The sequence below is a fragment of the Marmota marmota genome, unplaced genomic scaffold (genome assembly GCF_001458135.2).
Source record: "Marmota marmota marmota unplaced genomic scaffold, marMar, whole genome shotgun sequence".
Lineage (NCBI taxonomy): Eukaryota > Metazoa > Chordata > Mammalia > Rodentia > Sciuridae > Marmota > Marmota marmota.
The window spans coordinates 6,246,427-6,266,382 of record NW_026000093.1 but is presented as its reverse complement, the minus strand read 5'-3'; positions in this window follow the sequence as shown (position 1 = coordinate 6,266,382).

The window sequence follows — 19,956 nt, the reverse complement described above, 5'->3', positions numbered from 1 at the left end:
GGGTCACGATTTGACTCAGGTTTCACATGCATTCAGAAATGAAAAATAATCCTTGTTCAAAACTGTTAACTGATTAACCTCTCCCATCTTCCCTTCCTTTCTTCCCCTACCCTTGAAATTATATTTAGGATGTCTCAGAATCTTTCTCTTATTTATCATTACAGAATCTTAAAAGTCAAGCTGGGGTATGGCTCAGTAGTAGAGCACTCACCTGGCATTTGGGAGGCCCTAGATTGAACTCTCTGCACTGCAAAATAAAAATTAGCAATAAAAATTAGAAAGATTCAACCCATAAAAACAAAGTAGAAGGGCGGTTTCCAGGAGCTGGGACTGGAAAAATAGAAAGACCTTGGCAAAAGGGTACAAACTTACCATTAAAAGATGAGTAACTTCTGGGGAGCTAATGTACAACATGAAACTATAGTTAACAATATTGCATTTTATACTTGAAATTTGCTGGGTATAGATGTTAAATGTTCTCCCCCCAAATAAAAGATAAAACAATGAAATTAGACATGGTGACAACATGAAGTGTGGATGTGTTAACTTAGTCAATTAAATTGCCACATTGCATACCTTACATTTTTACAGTTTCATTTGTCAATTATACCTCATTAAAGCTGGAGGTGGGGAATAAACTCACAAACTCATGAGGTAGAATTTTCATCTTCATATGTTGGGGACAGATCTTTACTTCACAACCATACACCTGATGATTAAAAATATGTTAGAACTTCACTTGTTTCTTTTTTAAATCAAGAATCTATAAATATAACTTAAAAAACTTCAGATTCTATCTTTCAATGGGAAAATGACATTTAAATGATCATAACTCTGACAAGTAAATATTTAACTTCCCAACCAATGGATCATAAATCTTCTATTTAATACTCTTTTATTGTTGTGGCTTGTGATTTTATACCACTTGGTTTTGAATTAGCCTAAGAAGGAATCACATAATTTAAAGAGAGGAACTGAAAATGTTTACTGAGTTCATAGATCTGAAGCCTAAGTTATGATTCTTCTTTTTTGCTTGTTTGTCTCATTTGATTGTGGGAGGGGTGAGTGAAAGTTTTATTTTTTTGTACTTTTAGAATATAAGTTTTGAATTATAATTAAATTTCTACTAAATTTTAAATTTTTTCATTATGAACTCAAGTTGAGTGAAAGTGACTTTAGAAGTCATGTGTGTATGTGTGTACCTTGGTCTTGTTCATGGGGCTGGCCTGTGTTCCCACAGCCTGAGTCTGATCACCTCTAGCTGAAATTAAACTCCTATTGAAATTAAGCTCCTCAGCTTGAACTTGGAAAACTCAGGTATGGATGGTCATTGGAATGGGGGCAAGGGTTCAAAAGTGTGGAGACCCTTCAGTAACACCGGAAGCACTCAGATTGCAACGCTCAGCAGAGTGACAGAAGGAATTGGGATATATTTGCTACATTCTTCTGAGTCTGCATTGAAGTCCAGTTGAAGGATCATGTACATCATGGGTTTGGAGACAATAGCATTCAGATAGTATTGGGGTAGTTTCCTGCTCCTGGAAGGAGCCTTATCACTCCATGACTGGTTCACATATACTTCTTTGGTAACTTTTGCCATTAATCATGATGCTGTTGGCTTTTATGGAAGTTTTGTGATCTTTGCTATTGAATACAAGAAGGAAGGCAGACAGTAGATTCACAAGCTATATAGAACAGGGCCTTTCCCCTACCCCACAAAATTCAAGTAAATGATAGATAACTTTAACATGACTCTCGAGTTTGCTGTGCTTTATAGTGCAGACAAATGATTTCTTTAAGAAGACAAAATGTGAAGTGGAAACACAGACTTGAATAAATGAGCACTTAATTAATTGATTAATTGGAGAAGTTATTTAAATGGCAACTATTTGAATGTTTACCATGGTTTTGTTGCATGATTCATATATAGAAGTGTCCTATATTCTGTTTGGCTTGGATGATTTTTAGTAAAATGAGAAGAGTCAGTTTTCACTTTGCTTTGATTCTCAAATTGGCCTAAAAAATGCCAATTCCCAGGAATTTGCCAATTTCTCTTCCATGTTTTAATTTTCCAATTATATGCCATAGCTGCCATATATTTTTCTCCTGTGAATATCAATAACATATGTTTAATTAGATATACCTTTATCTCTATTTTGCTATTGATATGTGGCATAATTGGATGATTGCAGACTCAACATATGAAGAAAGAACAAAAAAGCATAGCTATCTTTAATGTTAAGATTAACCCCTGTAGGAGGACTTCAGAATAAGGTCATTATTCCAAGCAACAAATATATGCATGCACTCAGCATCACATAGGCACCAAAGAAGGTCCAATGAGTAATGCCACCCCATCATTTATATCCTTGATGATATCAATTTAGGAGACTAATACACACACCTTCAAAGGAGAAACATACAGTGTTGAGGAGGTATGTGGCAGGAAGCTTTATATAGGTCCACAGTTGGATTACATTTCTCAGAGGGGGTTATTTCCCACATGTAATGTGTTCTGTTTCCATGGCTGCAATCTGAACCTCCTGTGAATATTGCTCCCTGCCCCACAGAACTTTCCTCTGGCTGGCTGCAGGTGATGGTGGGGCTTTGGGTATTGACAGACCCTTACAAGATGAAAGCAGCCTGTGTCCCTCATTGATGCACCATGAGGGAGTCTCCATAGACTAAAAACTCTTGCTAGTTATGTTTGGTGAGCAAGAAATACACTTGCTACTCTATAAGCCTTTGAAGTTACAGGCTCATGTTGTTACTGTAGCTAAAAGTACTGTAATAAATTAAGTTCAAGAAGAAATCATGAGCAAATAGAAGAGCAAACATTTACATAGGTATTGTTTCTCATTATAGTTATTAGTGGACTTCATTTTATCTAACGAGTAAAATGAAGCATAGAGATTGAAAAACATGATTTAATATGTCGGTTGTTTGAGAGGACGATTCAGCTGAAAACATTGCCTACTAATTATCTATGAAGAAAAGCCAACATATGCTTCTGGGGTGAGACCATTAAGAATGAGCTGGATCAAAGGTTCAGAGAAGTATAAATCTTTTTAAAAATCAGTGCAAATATGGTCAGGTGGAATTAAATAACTGTACTAAACTCTGCAGAAATCTTATCCAGAAAGCTTATATAGACAAAACTTAAGATACTACTTAAGATACGTGCCATAAATGAGTCCTTTAAAAAAATTCTTAATGTCCTAAATTTCATGAAGTTTTGAACTTTTGATGCCAAAATACAAAACAAAAAATGAAAAATTGATTCTTTAAGGGCAAGTTTTAAATAAGTCCATATTTTCAAAATCTTGAGGGCCTATGGGGCATCCGCATATGTACTTTTCAGGAAATATTTACTTAAAGGTGTAATTTTAAAAATAAACTGATTCAGAGATTGGAATTTTTTTTTCTATAAAGGGCCAGATTATAAATAGGAAGGCTTGGTGAATCAATAGGCAAAATAGAGAATATTATACAATATTTACCATTTGAAAGGTAACTATTCAATAATGTTCATATCATTCTTAACTTGTGGGCAATTCAAAAGTAAGTAGTGTCTAGGTTTAGCCCACAAGCCCCTGGGTTAACCACTCTGGAGAAATACATGCACATTGGTAATGTTTCATCTGTGCATCACTTTCTCAGTGTACCAACAACTTGGACTAAAACTCCAGCCAAGTGAAAAGTATATCATTGAGCAATATGGGATGCACACGGAGTTCATGTAATACCAACAGAACTGGAGGAATGGATAAAGGATGACTTCCTATAAATAGGGATCTCACAGAGGAAGTGGTTATGCCCATGCTGTGCTAATTAAATAACTTATATCATTTTGTTTCACTTAACCAAGTCCTCATTTGGGTGACACATAGATGCTATCACAGCCTTTGAAATGACTAAAATGCAGTTGAACTAAATTAGAAGGCGTCTGCTGAGTGCCTTCCTGCATAGCAATGCAGTTCGGTGCTCCCTATTCTGAGCTTGAATTTGTAAAACCATGAACAGTGGAGCAGAAGTGGATGTGTTCTAGCTGTTGCCCCCAAAGATTAAGCTGTTCCCTTGGGGTCATGAAAAAGGGAACAAATTGAAAAAGTCAATCATCATGGGAGTCCCAGTATTTTTTTCAAAAATTTTAATAAATCAATATTCATATTACAGTAAAAAATTTTAATAGAAAAGAGTTCTTTCCAAAACCTGCACTACTTATCTTAACCTATTATGTCCCATTGTTCCATTTTTGGAACATCTTAAAAACTGAGAAAACAAATATACCACTTATGGTAACTTCAAAATGATTAGATTTATTCTTTTGAGAAAGATAATAGGTGAATGATAGTGATAACATTCATTAATATTATTAATTACACTATTATTTTTAATAAACTATGTGATAAACTCTGGATTATGATTTCCAATGCATTTTAATGTACCTGTGAAAAATTTCATTGAGATATTCACAGAATTGAAAAATTGGGACTTAATGGGTTCATTCAATCAGTGTTCATATTTAATACATTTCCTTTTATGTTATTTTTCTAGGTATGTGTTTAACATGGTGATAACCTTAGAGTATATGCAATTCTGAATCTTGCTTCTTTGGGGGGGAGGGGCAGGTATTGGGGATTGAACTCAGGGCCACTTAACCACTGAGCCACATCCCCAGCCCTATTTTATATTTTACTTATAGACAGGGTCTCACTGAGTGGCTTAGTGCCTCCTTTTTGCTGAGGCTGGCTTTGAACTCCAGTCTCAGCCTCCCGAGCAGCTGGGATTATAGGCAAGTGCCACTGTGTCCCACTTGCTTTTTTTTTTTACATAATGATATCACAATCATTTTCCTTGCTATTACAAAATTTTTAGTATAAAAATAATATATATGATTAAATCCAATTGGATGAGGAAAAATAGGGGAATCATCTCTCTTGTATTCATCACTCAAAAAAAAACACTTCAGAATGATCTATTTTTCACTCAATATTATATAATGATGATACTTCTAATGTTTTATCTACTCTTCAAATACTAACATTTATGGGTAATTATAAAACAGATATAAATTCTATGTACATAATTAAACAGTCCAGAAAAGCACAGAGAAAAAGAAAGTACCTTATAATCTTACCACTGTAAGAAAAACATTTGTAGTTGTTTTTTTCTTTTAAGAGATATGAGTGTGTGCACTTACATTTTTTTAAACCATGAAAACATTTCTGTTTTACTCAACTTTTTCACTGCTGTGAACAAAAGACCTGACAAGATCAATTTGTGTGTGTGTGTGTGTGTGTGTGTGTGTGTTGCACTGGGGATTAAACTCAGGGCCTTGTGCATGTGAGGCAAGTGCTCTACCAGCTGAGCTATACCCCCAGTGTGTGTGTGTGTGTGTGTGTTGCACTGGGGATTAAACTCAGGGCCTTGTGCATGTGAGGCAAGTGCTCTACCAGCTGAGCTATACCCCCAGCCCCATGACAAGAGCAATTTTAAGGAAGAAAGGTTTACTTGTGGGCTTATGATTATTTCAGAGGTCTTAGTTCACAGACAACTGACTCCATTCACTGGGGCCTGAAGTGAGGCAGAACATTATGGAGGAGGAGTGTGGTGGAGAAAAGTGCCTTGGGACATTACATCAAGAAGCAGAGAGAGTTTTTGTTTTTTTCATATTTTTATTGGTGCATTGTAATTATACATATCGATGGGATTTGTTGTTATGTATTAATACATGCACACAATATAACAATAGAATTTGGCCCAAACCCCTCCCAAGCACCCCCCCCACCCCACTCCCCAGCTCCTTCCCACCTTTGGTCCCTTTATTCCACTGATCTCCCTTTGATTTTGGGGATATCCATTCTCATTTTTGTTTTCCTTTTCCTTTTCTAGCTTCTGTATATGAGAGCAAACATAACACTTAATCTTCTGAATTTGACTTATTTTGCTTAACATGACAGTGATCTCTAGTTCCATTCATTTTCCTGCAAATGCCATAATTTTATTTTTCTTTATGGCTGAATAAAACTCCATTGTGTAGATATACACATTCTTTACCCATTTATCTGTTGATGGATACCTAGGCTGGTTCCATAGTTTGGCTATTGTGAATCATGCTGCTATAAACATGGGTATGCATGCATCACTGTAGTAAGATGACTTTAACTCCTCAGGATACTTACTGAGAAGTGGTATACCTGGGTCATAGGGTGGTTCTATGCCTAGTCTTTCAGGATCCTCTGTACTGATTTCCATAGGGGTTGTACTAGTTTACTGTTCCACCAAGAGTGTAAAACTGAGGAAGTAGTGAGGGTTTTGCCAAACAAGATCAAAACATGAACCCCAAAGGCATGCCCCCAGTGACCCTCCTCCTCCAGCCACACCCTGCCTGTCTACAGTTACCTACCACTCAGTTAATCCCTATCAGGGGATTAATTTGCTGATTGAGTTAAGGCTCTCATAACCCAATCATTTCATCTCTAAATCTTCTTGCCCTGTCTCCCACATGAGATTTTGCGGAACACCTCCCATCCAAACCATAACAATATCATACATATTGTTTTGTATCTTAACTCAATGCCATATCCACAGGAGTTAATTTAGTATTGTAACCTGGTTAGGCTATGATGCACCATTGTTTAGTCAAACACTTAAGTGTAGGTATAAAATAGAAGTGATTTTGTAGAAGTGATTGACATTTGCAATCAGTTGATGTTAAGGAGAATTATCCTTAATGATGTGGATGGGCCTCATCCAATTAGTTGAAGAAGACCTTAAGAATAAAATCGGAGATTTTCTGCTTGAGTTTCCAGCCTGCCAGCTGATCTTACAAATTCAAAACTCAACATGACAACATCAACCATTGCCTAAGTTTCCAGCCTCCTGTGACATTCTACAAGTTTTGGACTTGCCAGCCTTCAAATGCATGAGTCAATTCCTTAAAATAAATCTTCTATGTGTGCATTTATTCATCTTTTTCTGTTGCTCTAGAGAACCCTGACTGATACAATATTATGAAGAATATTTTCCTAGATCAATATTTGTCTATAAAATTTTTAAAAAGGGCTTCATTGTGTTTAATTAAACACTGGTAATTATGTTAATAAATAGGAGCATAATATTCTATTGAATGATATTCTAGTTTACATAGCTACACATTTACTGTTCAATATTTAGGTTGCTAACAATTTTTTATTATGATAAAATACATAGGACATGACATTTGGTTTACATGACAATTGTACACAAATGTAATGTTATTCAGTAATGTTATTGACATTTATGATGCTGTGCCCTCATCTCCACTATCTATATCCAAAATGTTTGCATCACTCCAAACAGAAACCCTGTAATTACTAAGCAATAATTCCAATTTTCTCCTTCCCCTAGCTCCTAGTGACTTCTGATTTACTTTAGGCCTCTATGAAGTTGCCTATTCCAGATTATTTTTTGGGGTGGGGTACAGGGGATTGAACTCCAGATATTTTTTGGGGGGAGGTACAGGGGATTGAACTCTGGGGCACTTGACCACTGAGCCACATCCCCAGCCCTGTTTTGCATTTTATTTAGAGACAGGGTCTCATTGAGTGGCTTAGCACGTCCCTTTTGCTGAGGCTGGCTTTGAACTCACAATTCTCCAATCTCAGTCTCCCAAGGGGCTGGGATTACAGGTGTGCGCCATCACGTTTGGCAAACAGATACTTTATATGAGCAGAATCATATACTGTTTTCCCTCCCTGCCCTGTGCCCACTTTTTACAAAGTGAGTGTGCTCATTCTGTATAGAAAGGCAAGTCCATTTCCCTGCCTCCTAAGTTTGGGATGGCTATGGCCTGGCTCTGACCATGGTCTGGGGTGAATGGGACCTTGGTGTGGAGTAATCTTTGACTTGGAGAACTTGGGGATTCCAGTCTTTTGGAAGTGTCCTGTGATGAGCATGCAAAGAAATCTGTGATGAACTGTCTGTGATGAGAGGATCCAGGTCATCCAGATAGTTGTGGGCAAGAGTTATTAGACCCTAACAGTGACCAGCCAGGCAGATCCAGTGCCATCAAGAGCAGCCTGTAGCCACAGCAGGTGATGCCAGCTAAAGAACTGTCCTGTCAGTGTGTTAATGGAGAGGTTCCAAGGACATTCTGGAGAGGGGTACCTCAAATCAAGATGGTAGGATTCTTGACAAAAACTGTTGAGAAGAATTTCTAGATGTGTCAGATTTGGGGGCACAGAGGGTTATTTGGGCAAACAAGAAATACCCATTCAAGGTAGAATGTGGGTCGTCTGGAGGGTGAGAGACACTTTTGGAGTTCTCAAGCTCTTCTTTTTTTTAAAGGACACTTAAGGGAGGGGTCAATATGGGAAGGTGTGTGTGGACAACGTTGAAGTAGGATAGAAGAAATTAAAAAAAAATAGGTAAAAAGGAGATGTAAAGAAAATAAATTTTTAATTTAGAAGTTCTGCTTACTTTTCCAGGTCTGTCACTCCTTAAGCCAGTCTCTCTCCCAGGTCTATCCCTCCCAGACTCCTGGAAAATTTATAAATCTACCTATGCACTGTTAATTAACCCACATTTAGTACTGAGAGATATAATATTTGAGAAACTTATAATTTAAGCATCATTCCAGTACTATCTTAAAACCAGATAATGAAGCCACATCAACCTAAGGATCCTGAGATTGACCAGGTGACCAGAAACTATCTTGAGGTCACCAAGACTGACATCATTCTTACTTACCTTCCTATACACACTCCTCACCAAGTTTCCCTTTAGAAGAAGAACCTGAAAATCCCCCAAATGTGCCTCTCCTTCTCACAATCCCACTCCTCGGTTTATACCCAAAGGACTTAAAATCAGAATACTATAGTCATGTAGACACGTCAATGTTTATAGCAGCTCAACTCACAACAGCTAAACTATGGAACCAACCTAGGTATCCTTCAATAGATGAATGGATAAAGGAAATGTGGTATATATATTCAATGGAATATTACTCAGCTTTAAAGAAGAATAAAATTATGGCATTTGCCAATAAAGAGACTGAGTTGGAGAATATCATGCTAAGCGAAATAAGCCAATCCCCAAAAACCAAAGGCCGAATGTTTTCTCTAATATTCGGATGCTAATTCACAATAAGGCCGGGGGTGCTAGAGAAGAATAGTGTTAGGTAGAGGGAAGTCAAGGGAGGGGAGGGGAGGGGTTGTGGGGAGAGGAAAGATAGTAGAATGAAAGAGACATTATTACTTTATGTATATATGTGACTGCATGAGCAATACAATTCTATAACATATACACTCAGAAAAATGAGAAATTATATCCCATCCATGTATGATATAACAAAGTACATAAATGCATTTTGTCTTGTATAACTAATCAAAACAAATAAAAATATTTTAAAAAAAGTGAAAAAAAAGACAAGGAAGTACTTGATAGCTTGGAAAATAAAGCCATTTCTCATTTGAACACACGAGAAACATGTTCAGTCTGTCTGATTGACACAAGAGTCTTAAAAATAAGAAGTAGCCTCAGGGTAAAAGATCAAAACAAGACTGTGGCTGTAAGACCCATTGTGATACTTCAGAAAGATTTAATCTCATGTCAGATCCTCCTAGAAGACAATAGGCTTCTTAGAAACTTAAAGGAGAGGGACAGTCACCTCATCTGATATTCCACAAATTGAAGGAGGTCTGTCTCAAAGAAAAAAAAGATATGGTGATAAAATTTGGGCCATAGAGTGAACACCACAAAGTTGTAAGAGAGTCACATGACTGAGAGCATAGACTAACTGGACTACAAAGATGAACACTATTTAAAACAAAAAGAACCTTCTGGAAACTCAAATTTTTATGAAAAGGAAGCAGTCTAAGAAAGCTATTTAGCTGAAAACAAGATCTGTTTTCTGTTGATAAGGAAAGATGTGTCAGAAGGTGGAGCTAAGAGCTGAGGAAAGCAGTAGATTAAAGGTAACCCTTTCAGGGGCCAGAACCATATTCAAATCTGAGCTCCTTCCTTTGCCAAAATGGTGGAACTGATACCAGGTGCTCAATGAATTTGGGGTTGCTGTGGGATTCCTGATCATTCTTTTTGTTTTCTTCCCCTGTTTCATCAAGGACAGGTACAGGACAGGAATCAGGGATGTTGAGCCAGATTCAGGGTAGGATGAGACTCTGGGGGTCTTGGGAAGCAGTATGTGTGAGTTATTATGGCCAGAGGGAGGCGGGAGCAGATGGATTACAAAGATAGCTGCCATAATCCCCTTCTCCCTTCTTCAGGTCTCTCCAAAATGTGACCTTTTCATTTGTTCATTAAGAAGTGGCATCTTGGGGCTGGGGATGTGGCTCAAGTGGTAGCGCGCTTGCCTGGCATGCATGAGGCACTGGGTTCCATCCTCAGCACCACATAAAAATAAATAAATGAAATAAAGGTATTGTGTTCAACTACAACTAAAAAAATAAATATTAAAAAAAAAGAAGTGGCATCTAGTTCTCTGCCGCAGTCTGGCTGGGCACAAAATCACGAGCCACTCACAGCCTTGTAGATTCAAACAGCAAGTCTTTATTCCTGACCTCTCACCGGCACTCTACACGCACGTTCTGGGAAAATCCACCGCTCCACTTGGCTCTGCATCCCAAAATACTCTCTGAATCCCGTGAGAACTCAACGGGAACTCAAGGAGTGGGCGGGCGCCTGAGGCAGCAGGATACTCCCTATTCCCAGCAGGATACACCCTAAACTTGGACCCACCCTAATCCAGCAGGATCCTCCCTAAACCCGGATCCACCCTGGTCCTTGAGCAGGGTCACCTTTCTCAAACATTCATGCAATGTCACTGCAAATGACCTGGGTCCAAGCAAGCCCATTTCCACAACGGAGAGTCCTCCCTCTAAGCAACACGGGGTAGGCTGACAAGGAAATTGCCATGCGTCATTCCTACTTGGCAATAGCTCTCAGGAGTTCTCTGTCCATTGACCCAGGAAAAGTTCTGTGATTTTGCCAGAAATGGGATTGTACAAATTCTAGAGTCCAGGTTTTCAGAGGAAGACATTGCAGTTTCTCGGTCACACTCCTGACATGCTGCCATGAAGTCATTTCCACCAGTCCCCTAAGACATGAATGAAGCTAGGACAAACCATCCAGACCCTACCACACAGGCAAGTAAGACTGCAGAAGCAATGCCAATTTACATATAGTCCTGAAAAATGTTCACTTCTTGTTTTAAACCGTTACATTTTGATGTTGTGAAGCCACAAATAACTGATACAGTTTTTCAAATTTTCCATAATTGTATTATGACACTGAAATTACATAACATATAAGCAAGCAGAAAATAGATGACTTTTATTTCATCATACGGTCTTTAAGAATCTCAAAAGCATTGGTGTTTGCTATCTTTTATGTCTTATTAGGAGAAAGAAAAAGAGTTTGAATGAAAATATATTTGCTGGAAAAGAGGCAAGGTTCATGTAGAGGCTATCTGGTATTTGTAAGCAAGAGAACTGATCAGGTCCAAGATGTACTCTCACACATAGGCACATACCTCCCACACTGAGCAGGCCAAACTGGAGAGAGGACCCTATGTCCTTGGGAAAAAAATGATGAGGAACATCACGAATGCTATTAGACAAACACACAGCCCATTTTAATTCAACAAGTTTTTGTGAAAGATAATGATTTATTGTGTATAATACTTATTACTAAAAGGATTAGTGGTAAAAACTTAAAATAGTACTTTATGAATATGCTTCTGTACTAGTGACCAAAATACCTAACAAGAACAAATTAGAAGAGGAAAGTTTGTTTTGGCTCATGGTTTTAGAGGTCTCAGTCCATAGTCAGCCAGTTCCATTGTTCTGGGGCTGAGTGAGATAGAACATCATGGTGGAAGGGTGGCAGAGGAGATCTTCTCAGTTCATGGCAGCTGGGAAGCAGCCGGTGGTAAGCTAGGGGGAACATAAGTCATTCCAGGGCACACCCTGAATGACCTCCGTCCTTTAGCTATATCCCACCTCCTGATGGTTCAGTCAGCTATCAATGAATTAATCCATCAAATGGATTAATCCACTTATGAGCTCAGAGCCCTCAAGATCAAATCATTCCTAAAAATTTCACCTCTGTACTTGTGAGACTGTGGGGGACATTCCAGATCCAAACCATAACAATATTCGTGATGCTTTCAGCAAATAGTGTGGCCTTGGATAGATGGAACTAAATCCATAACACTGTTCATTGGAAAGGTTTGGTATTCTGTATAAACCCCAAATGGCTGCTTTTGAAGTCTGAATTTTTTTCCATATGATGCATATGAAATATTTTACAGGAAAAGCAGGTTGGAAGGGTTGGTTAGACAGAAAATTTTCTGTGGAATTTTTGATACTTGTTTTTGGTCCAAGCAAACATCAGGTCTGAATACAAATGGGATCTTTGTTCTCATCTTCTGGTGGTTTCAGTTTCCCAGAGGTCTTTACAGATGTGTTGAAAGACTTTACAAAAGCTGTACTACTTCAGTAGTGTGCACTAGAGGTTCTGTGGGTGGACCTAAAGCCACAGACACAAAGTGCCCAATCTTCAAACCCACTTCTGCGAAGACAATGCATGGCTCTGAAAAGCACCACTGAGACTGAGTTGTTTCATTCCAGTATAATCTGCCAGAAAATATGTTCTCTCTTTAAGCTTAGTTGTCCTTCACAAAACAATCCAATTTTGAGTGCACTAACCAGTTTATTTATTATTTATTAATTTATTTGTTCTAGCTGGACATATATGACAGTAGAATGCATTTTGACACATCATACATAAATGGAGTATAACTTCTCATTCTTCTGGGTGTACATGATAGTAGAATCATACCAGTCGGTTAATCATATATCTATACAGGGTAATAATGTCCAATTCATTCTACCATCATATATTTATATATATATATATATATAAAACTCCTCTTTCATTCTGTCCAGGAATGGAATGTGTGTATGTGTGTACTTGGGATCTTATTTAAATCGATTTTGTTAAAAACCATGGATCTACATAATTGATATATTTTTTAAATTCTTTGTCTTAGTTCAGTAAATTCCTCACTTATTCTTCTTTTTCTATCATTCAACATCCATTAAAAAGTATTGATCTGTTATGGGTTAGTTGTTTTTCTATGTGCAGGAGATTCAGGGATGATCACTAATAATAACACCATCTGACAACAGTTAGGTGTCTGTTATGTGCCAGGCACTGTTTTCAGCAACCTACTTGATTGGCCAGTAAGATAAAAAATGAGGAAGGACCGTTATTATCACCTATTTACAGAGAAGAAAACAGAGGCACAAAGAGGGTGCATAATCTATTCCAGATCACATGGCAAGAGGCACTGCCAGATTTTCCACGGAGGCAGCCTAGATTCTGAGCACGACAACTTAAATAGTTACAGAGAATTCTAGGTTCTATTAAGAAGATGAAATCTGGTAATGGACGAGGAGGTGAAGGGGAGGTGACCCTTCAACCTCATTTTGCATCAGTCCTCCACTCCTGCACATTTATCTACGGGTTCTTAGCACTAGGCAAATGCACTGTCCTTCACTCATCCCTATTTTGGGTGCCGTAATGTCTGGGGTACTCTGCTGTGTGCACCTTCAACTGTTGGGGGCCACTGCTCCAGCATGGACATGTGGTTAACTGCTATTTCCTGTTGTGCTGAGTCATGAGCAGCTCACACTCACCCCTCCATTTGGAGGTCCCTTTTCCATTTCCATGTCCTTGGATGCTAGATGCTCAATAATGTACCATGACCTTCCAGATGGCATTGAATCCTTAGTACCAGGAGTATTCACTGATGCACATTCTTGCACATTCTCATCACATGCACATTCTCATCACATGTCATCTAGAATTCTAGTTATTTTTTCTTCTGTTTTATGGCCCAAATAAATTTTGTACTCCTCCAGGACTTAGAATGTACATCACAGTTCCATGATATTGATCAGACATTGAATGAGTAAATCTGCCAATGAGTAAATATGAAATTTCCTTTGAACCACGTGGATGTATTGCAGAATGTGCAGGGGACTGTAATTGTGAGGCGATCTTGTTTGAAGCATGCATTGATGTGAGCGTCCAAAGGATGTCACGAGTGACTTGTGTCTCTGTCTTCAGTTTTTTTTTTCTTTCTAACTCTGCTTTCTTTGGTTTGCCTCCATTTTCAAATTTCCCATATAACAAGGAAACCTGAACATAATAGCCCTAGATTGGTCTCACTTTACAGCTTCTCAGAAGACAGCCAGCATGATAAAATATTGAGAGTCCCTGACAGATAGCTGGAACAAGTCCTAGAACCTTCTGGACCAGGAATAGAGCCAAACCTTCCAGTTTACACAGAGGAGGGCAGGGTAATGGTAGTCCCTGGGAATAGGCTACTCAGACCTCCTTCTTTCCCTGACACTCTCCTCTTTTAACACCAAAAAGATCTGATTCCTGGGAAGCAACCTGTACTGAACTGAGTACGGTAGGCAAACTGAGATAGTTGGTTGCCCTACCAGAAGCAAAATAAAGAAGTGTTACCTGAGATGGAGTAATGGAGGCCAGTTGGTTGATAAGCAACAAATATCCCTATAACGGAGAGCATCAAGCAGCTTTTCATTAAGTTTCAACATCTGTCCAGGGCTGATTTTTATTGACTTCCCTGAGGTTAGAGTTGTAGGAAATCTAGTCTGGACACGCAAATATCATTTATTCTTTCATAAACATTTGGCTACACCTGTTTATAGATGAGAACATTTCAATTCTCACAACATGAGGGAATTAGGTCTCAAAGATGATAAAGTATTTTGATCAAATCTTATCCTTGCATAGTGGGAGAAAAGTTAGTATAGACCTTCTGTGGTTCTGCAGAAGTGACTTGTTCTGTCTTACTGGCAGCCCATCTTGTACTGTCCCCTGGGAGAGAGGTTGAATGCTTTTTACGGTGATTAGAATGGAGCTTTTTTATATATTGACAAATGAAATACTTCCATGGTATACAACAGGTGCAAAAACATTGCTAATGACTGGTAATATCTCTCCTTTGCTGTGTGCCAGACATTCTGGGGGTATGCATTATTATGTACTTGGTATGCATTACCAATGGCCGGCCATGGATAGTGGCATGTGTTGTAGTTTAAATCCAGCATGTCTCGGAAAGGGTTGTGTTGAAGGCTTGGTCCTCAGCTGATGGAGCGATCGGATGTCAGGGAACATTTAGAAGGTAGGCCTACTTGGAGGAAGTAGGTCACTGAGGGTATGTCCTTGAGGTTATATTGAGATTCCAGTTCCTTCCTCACTCTCTGTCTCTGTCTCTCCATCTTTGCTTTCTGGCCTCTGTGAGGTGAGCACTTTCCTTCACCACATGCTCCGGCTGCCATATTGTTCTGCCGCACGATAAGGCCCAAAGTGACTAGACCAACCATGGACTGAAACCTCTGAAACTGTGAGCCAGAATAAATCTGTCCTTCTTTTAACTTGATTTTCTCAGGTATTTTGACACAGGGACAGAAAGTTGACTAGCATAGCAGGCACAGTATAGATGTGAAATAATTATGTCAAATGAAGAAATGATTTGGGACTTCTTGGAGTTTCTCCAAGAGTACTAGGAATGTATTTATTTAGCTTTTGGTCCTGACCTAAACTTTTCAATTTGGAACTTTTTCTCTAAGCTTCTAGATCCTTAAAATTAGGTATTTTCAAAGAAAATCAGTAAATACAAGATTATTTGAACAGCCTAAGTAAGGTTGCCTGTGAAGTTCCCTGGCAGAAGGGACTAATGTGCTACTTATACCAGTTTTTCCTTCCTCACCAGCAGCTGCCACATATATCACAGGCTCAATTCAGTGGCACACATGGGACAGGCTCATTAAGTAGTCATTGATTGAGAAACTGAACAGCATGACTGGAGCTCATAAACAGTGGCATCAGCAAGATTCAGGCTGTGCCCGTGAACCAATTCCCTCACTTGATTTGAATATAAATGCAAATCTGTGAAACAGGAAAAGGGAATATCCAGGAAATAAAGGATGAGGTTGTAAAAGTGGTAACTGGAAACCAACCCAAACCTGGTCCCTTGCCTTTCAATCCTGTTCTCTTTCTTGCATGTCACCTGACTCCAAATTGTTCAGCAAATCACCATGGCCAATTGGAACTGACCCTCCCCTTTGATTCTTCAGATCAGAAGGAAGTTGTGCTAGACTTTAGGAAATCTCCCCTAGTCCATTTTACAAGACTCTATGGTTCTTTTATTGTTTTCCTACAAGGACTGAAACCCCTTTTGAAAAGGTCTTTGATGCCTTCATTATTTTATAAATCATTCCATATTGATCTCTCATTGATCTTAAAGACAATGGAATTTGCTTCAGCATGGGATACCTCTCAGCTTGGTCAGGGCAGCGGCCTTGACTGATACGTTGTCAGCTCCTGGCCCAGCCTCAATGTGCAGGGGACACTTGCATCCTGGCTGGCTATTGTACTTCTGGACTTCACACATCAGGACTGTGCACAGAGTTTGTGTTTAGGGGTACCATTATCTTCCTCCGTCTTCACATTTCCCTTTTTGGGTAGGAGTGTCAGAGTATAGAAAGGGTAGTTTTAGGCAAGTATTTTTAACTTACTTCCCAAACTACCATCCCTTTAAGAATAGGAGTAGATGACCTGATTGCTTTAATTGAAAAGAACCTGCTACTAGCTAAGCCAATTTCTGCATTTGTTGTGTATACAATATATGAAGAAGACAGCGTGAGCCTGGATATCTTATTGGCTTCCCTTTGAATGTGCACACATCCATGTACACAATCCCATATGCATGGAATTTATGATTTCTAGGAGGTTTCCTGTGCTACAGAGAGTTCTCCTCCTGCCCCATCTCAGGCTTCTCAGAGAGCTGATGGCTGCTTTTTTGTTAGGTCCTCAGGTCATCAGCTAGAAAAGTATCTCTATTTCTTAGGCCTTGGGATAAGCCTGAGATTGGAATAGATTGGGAGTTTCAATTTAGCAGTAGGCCTATGTTCTACTATTTAAACAAGTATTATCAGGAAACTGTCATGTAGGAATTATTTGCTATTATCATTAATATTTTGCAGTGCTGTGGATTGAACCCAGGTCTTGCACATGCTAGGATAGTGGTCTAACACTGAGCTACAACCCCAGCTCGCAGATGTTATTAACTAAATTATACTGTAATCTCTTGTTTGAATAATGACACATATTATTTTATTTTATAGCATTTATAAAAGTAAGTGTAGGACATTTATAAATAAGAACACTATTGGCAAGAGGGTGATAGATAGTATTAATGTTTGTAAATGCCTCACATTCCTCATAAGTTAATGTAATATTTAAAAAGTACACCATAAGTTAAAGATGCATATTATAATTTCAGAATCCCAATATACTGGCCATTAGTCATATGTAGCTATTTATGTTTATATTTTAATCAATTCAAATGAAATGAGGTATAAAATTAAGTTCCTTGTCACACTAACCACACAAATACTAAGTGTGACAATACTAATCTGGCTACATTAATGTCACACATAGTGAACTTCAAGGACATGTCATTATGACATTATGTGTAATTTATTAAGAAGATATAAAAATTTTAAATGTGTGTGCATCTAGTAACAGATCTTCAAAATATATGAAGCAAAAATTAAAAAAAAAACAAAGGTTGAACTGACATTTATCATAAGTTTATATTCTAATACCCCTCTCTTGGTACCTCATAGATGTTCACAAAATATTCACAAAAATATTCAAATAATTTGAGGAACATTGTCAATCAACTTAACAAATTGGTATTTATAGAACTGTAAAATGAACGACTATGAAATATTCACTGTAAAGTGCAAATAAAACGCTGACAAAAATACTCAACAGACCATGAGCTAGACCACAGATACATCCCGAGGACTCTCATTTCAGAGTGCCACAGTGGTAATTAGAAACCAGGCACAAAATCATACCTGAAGAATCCCTAAGTGTTTGAAAATTTAACAACCTGCTGCAGAATGATCCTTTGATCAAAGAGGGAATTTTAAGGGAAATGAGATACTTTCAACTCAATGATAACAGAAACACAAGATATCAGGGTTTATTCAGATGCTACTGAAGAAGGGCTTAGAGGAAAAATACAGCTTTGTTTATTTTAGAAAAGAAGAAATGCTTCAAACCTAAACTCCCATATTCAGAAGCTAGTAGCAGAGGGCTATAGTTTGATTATGGAGTGCCTGCAAAGGCCCAAGTGTTAAAGTCTTCGCCACAGGGTGGCGCTATTGAGAGTTGCTGTGAACCTTTAGGGAGCTGAGGGGTGTGCCCCTTAAGGACTCTTACTGTTTTGCTACCTGGCCATTGAGATGAGCCCTTTGCCATGCCAAGCTTTTCCTGCTCTTGCCGTTGAGTGCCCATATCAGAGGCTGGAAGCAATGGATCTGTCCAAGGACTAAAACTAGAAAACAAAATAAACCTTTTCTTCTTATAAATTAATTATCTCAGTTATTTTGTTATGTGACAGAAAGCTAACAAAAAGGGCAATAAATTATGTCTAAACTATGTAGAAGGAAAGAACAAATATAAAAGTAGAAATGAATGAAATGAAAAAAAGAAGCCAAAAGCTTAAAATTAGTTAAAAGATTAATAAAAGTGATAAACTTTGAACAACATAAAGAAAAAAGCAAACACACATTACTGTCATCAGTAATAAAAGCACATATCATTAGAAATCTGTATTACTAATTTCATGTCAACAGCTTCATTGACTTAAACAAAATGAATAAATTTCTTGAAAAACACAGTTTACCAAAATGGACCTATGAAGAAATTAAATTTAAATAGACTAAATTTATGAAAGAAATTGAATTTCTAATTAAACTCTATGAAAACTCCAGGCTCAGACAACCTTACTGGTTTATTCTACAAAGGGCCAAATAATACCAAGCTTATACTCTTTCAGAAAATAAAGGGGAAAGAAAAGTTTCTAAATGTGTTTCCTGAGAACAGCATTACCTCAATACTCACTGACAGATATAGAAATGAAAATTACAAAACAATGTTCCTTGTGAATATAAATACAATATTGATAAAACAATATATGGAAACGACAATTTGACCAGTGGATTTATCTCAGTAATATCAGATTGATTAAACAAGAAACTCAGTTGCTAATGCACCACTTAGCTTCCATATGGTTGTTTCAATAGGTCTGGAGAGACTATTTGAAAAAATCCAATACTTCTTTAGGAGAAAAACAGCAAACTAGATTCGGAAGAGAAATTCCTCAATCTTATAAGAAGTAGTGATGAAAAACCCATCTAACTTCATATTTAACAGCGAGATCAAGACCATGATGGGGATATTTGCTTGTACCATTTTTACCCAACTGAAATCCCTAGCCAATGGGTTAGCGTAAAATAAATAAAAAGGCATAAAACATTGGGAAAAAAAGTAAAAGTGCCATTATTTGAAGATAATATAATTCTGTATGTTGAAACCACTATGAATTCTACAAGAAAACTGCAAGAACTATTAACTGAATTTAGAAACTTTTCAGGGTGAAAGGTAACACAGAGAATAGAAAACAGCTATATTTGTATGCACTAGCAATGAACAATTGGGTATTGAAATGAAAAATTTGTGTTACCAAAGAATAAAATTTTAAAAACTTTGGAATAAATCTAATTAAAGAAGTGGGATTCCTCTATTCTTAAAATTGTAAAAGACTGCCATGATAAATTTAAATCTTATAATATTAAATAAAATAAATGCCATTATGGTTGAAAGGTTCAATATTATTACTCTGTTCATGCTTCTTACATGGATTTGAAGATTCAGTCCCATTCCCACAAAACCACAGCAGCCTTTAAAAAAGAAACGGATGAGCTCATGCTTTGGATGTTTTATGGAAGTGCAAAGGACCTGGAATAGCCAAAATGATTCTAAAGAATAACCAAGTTG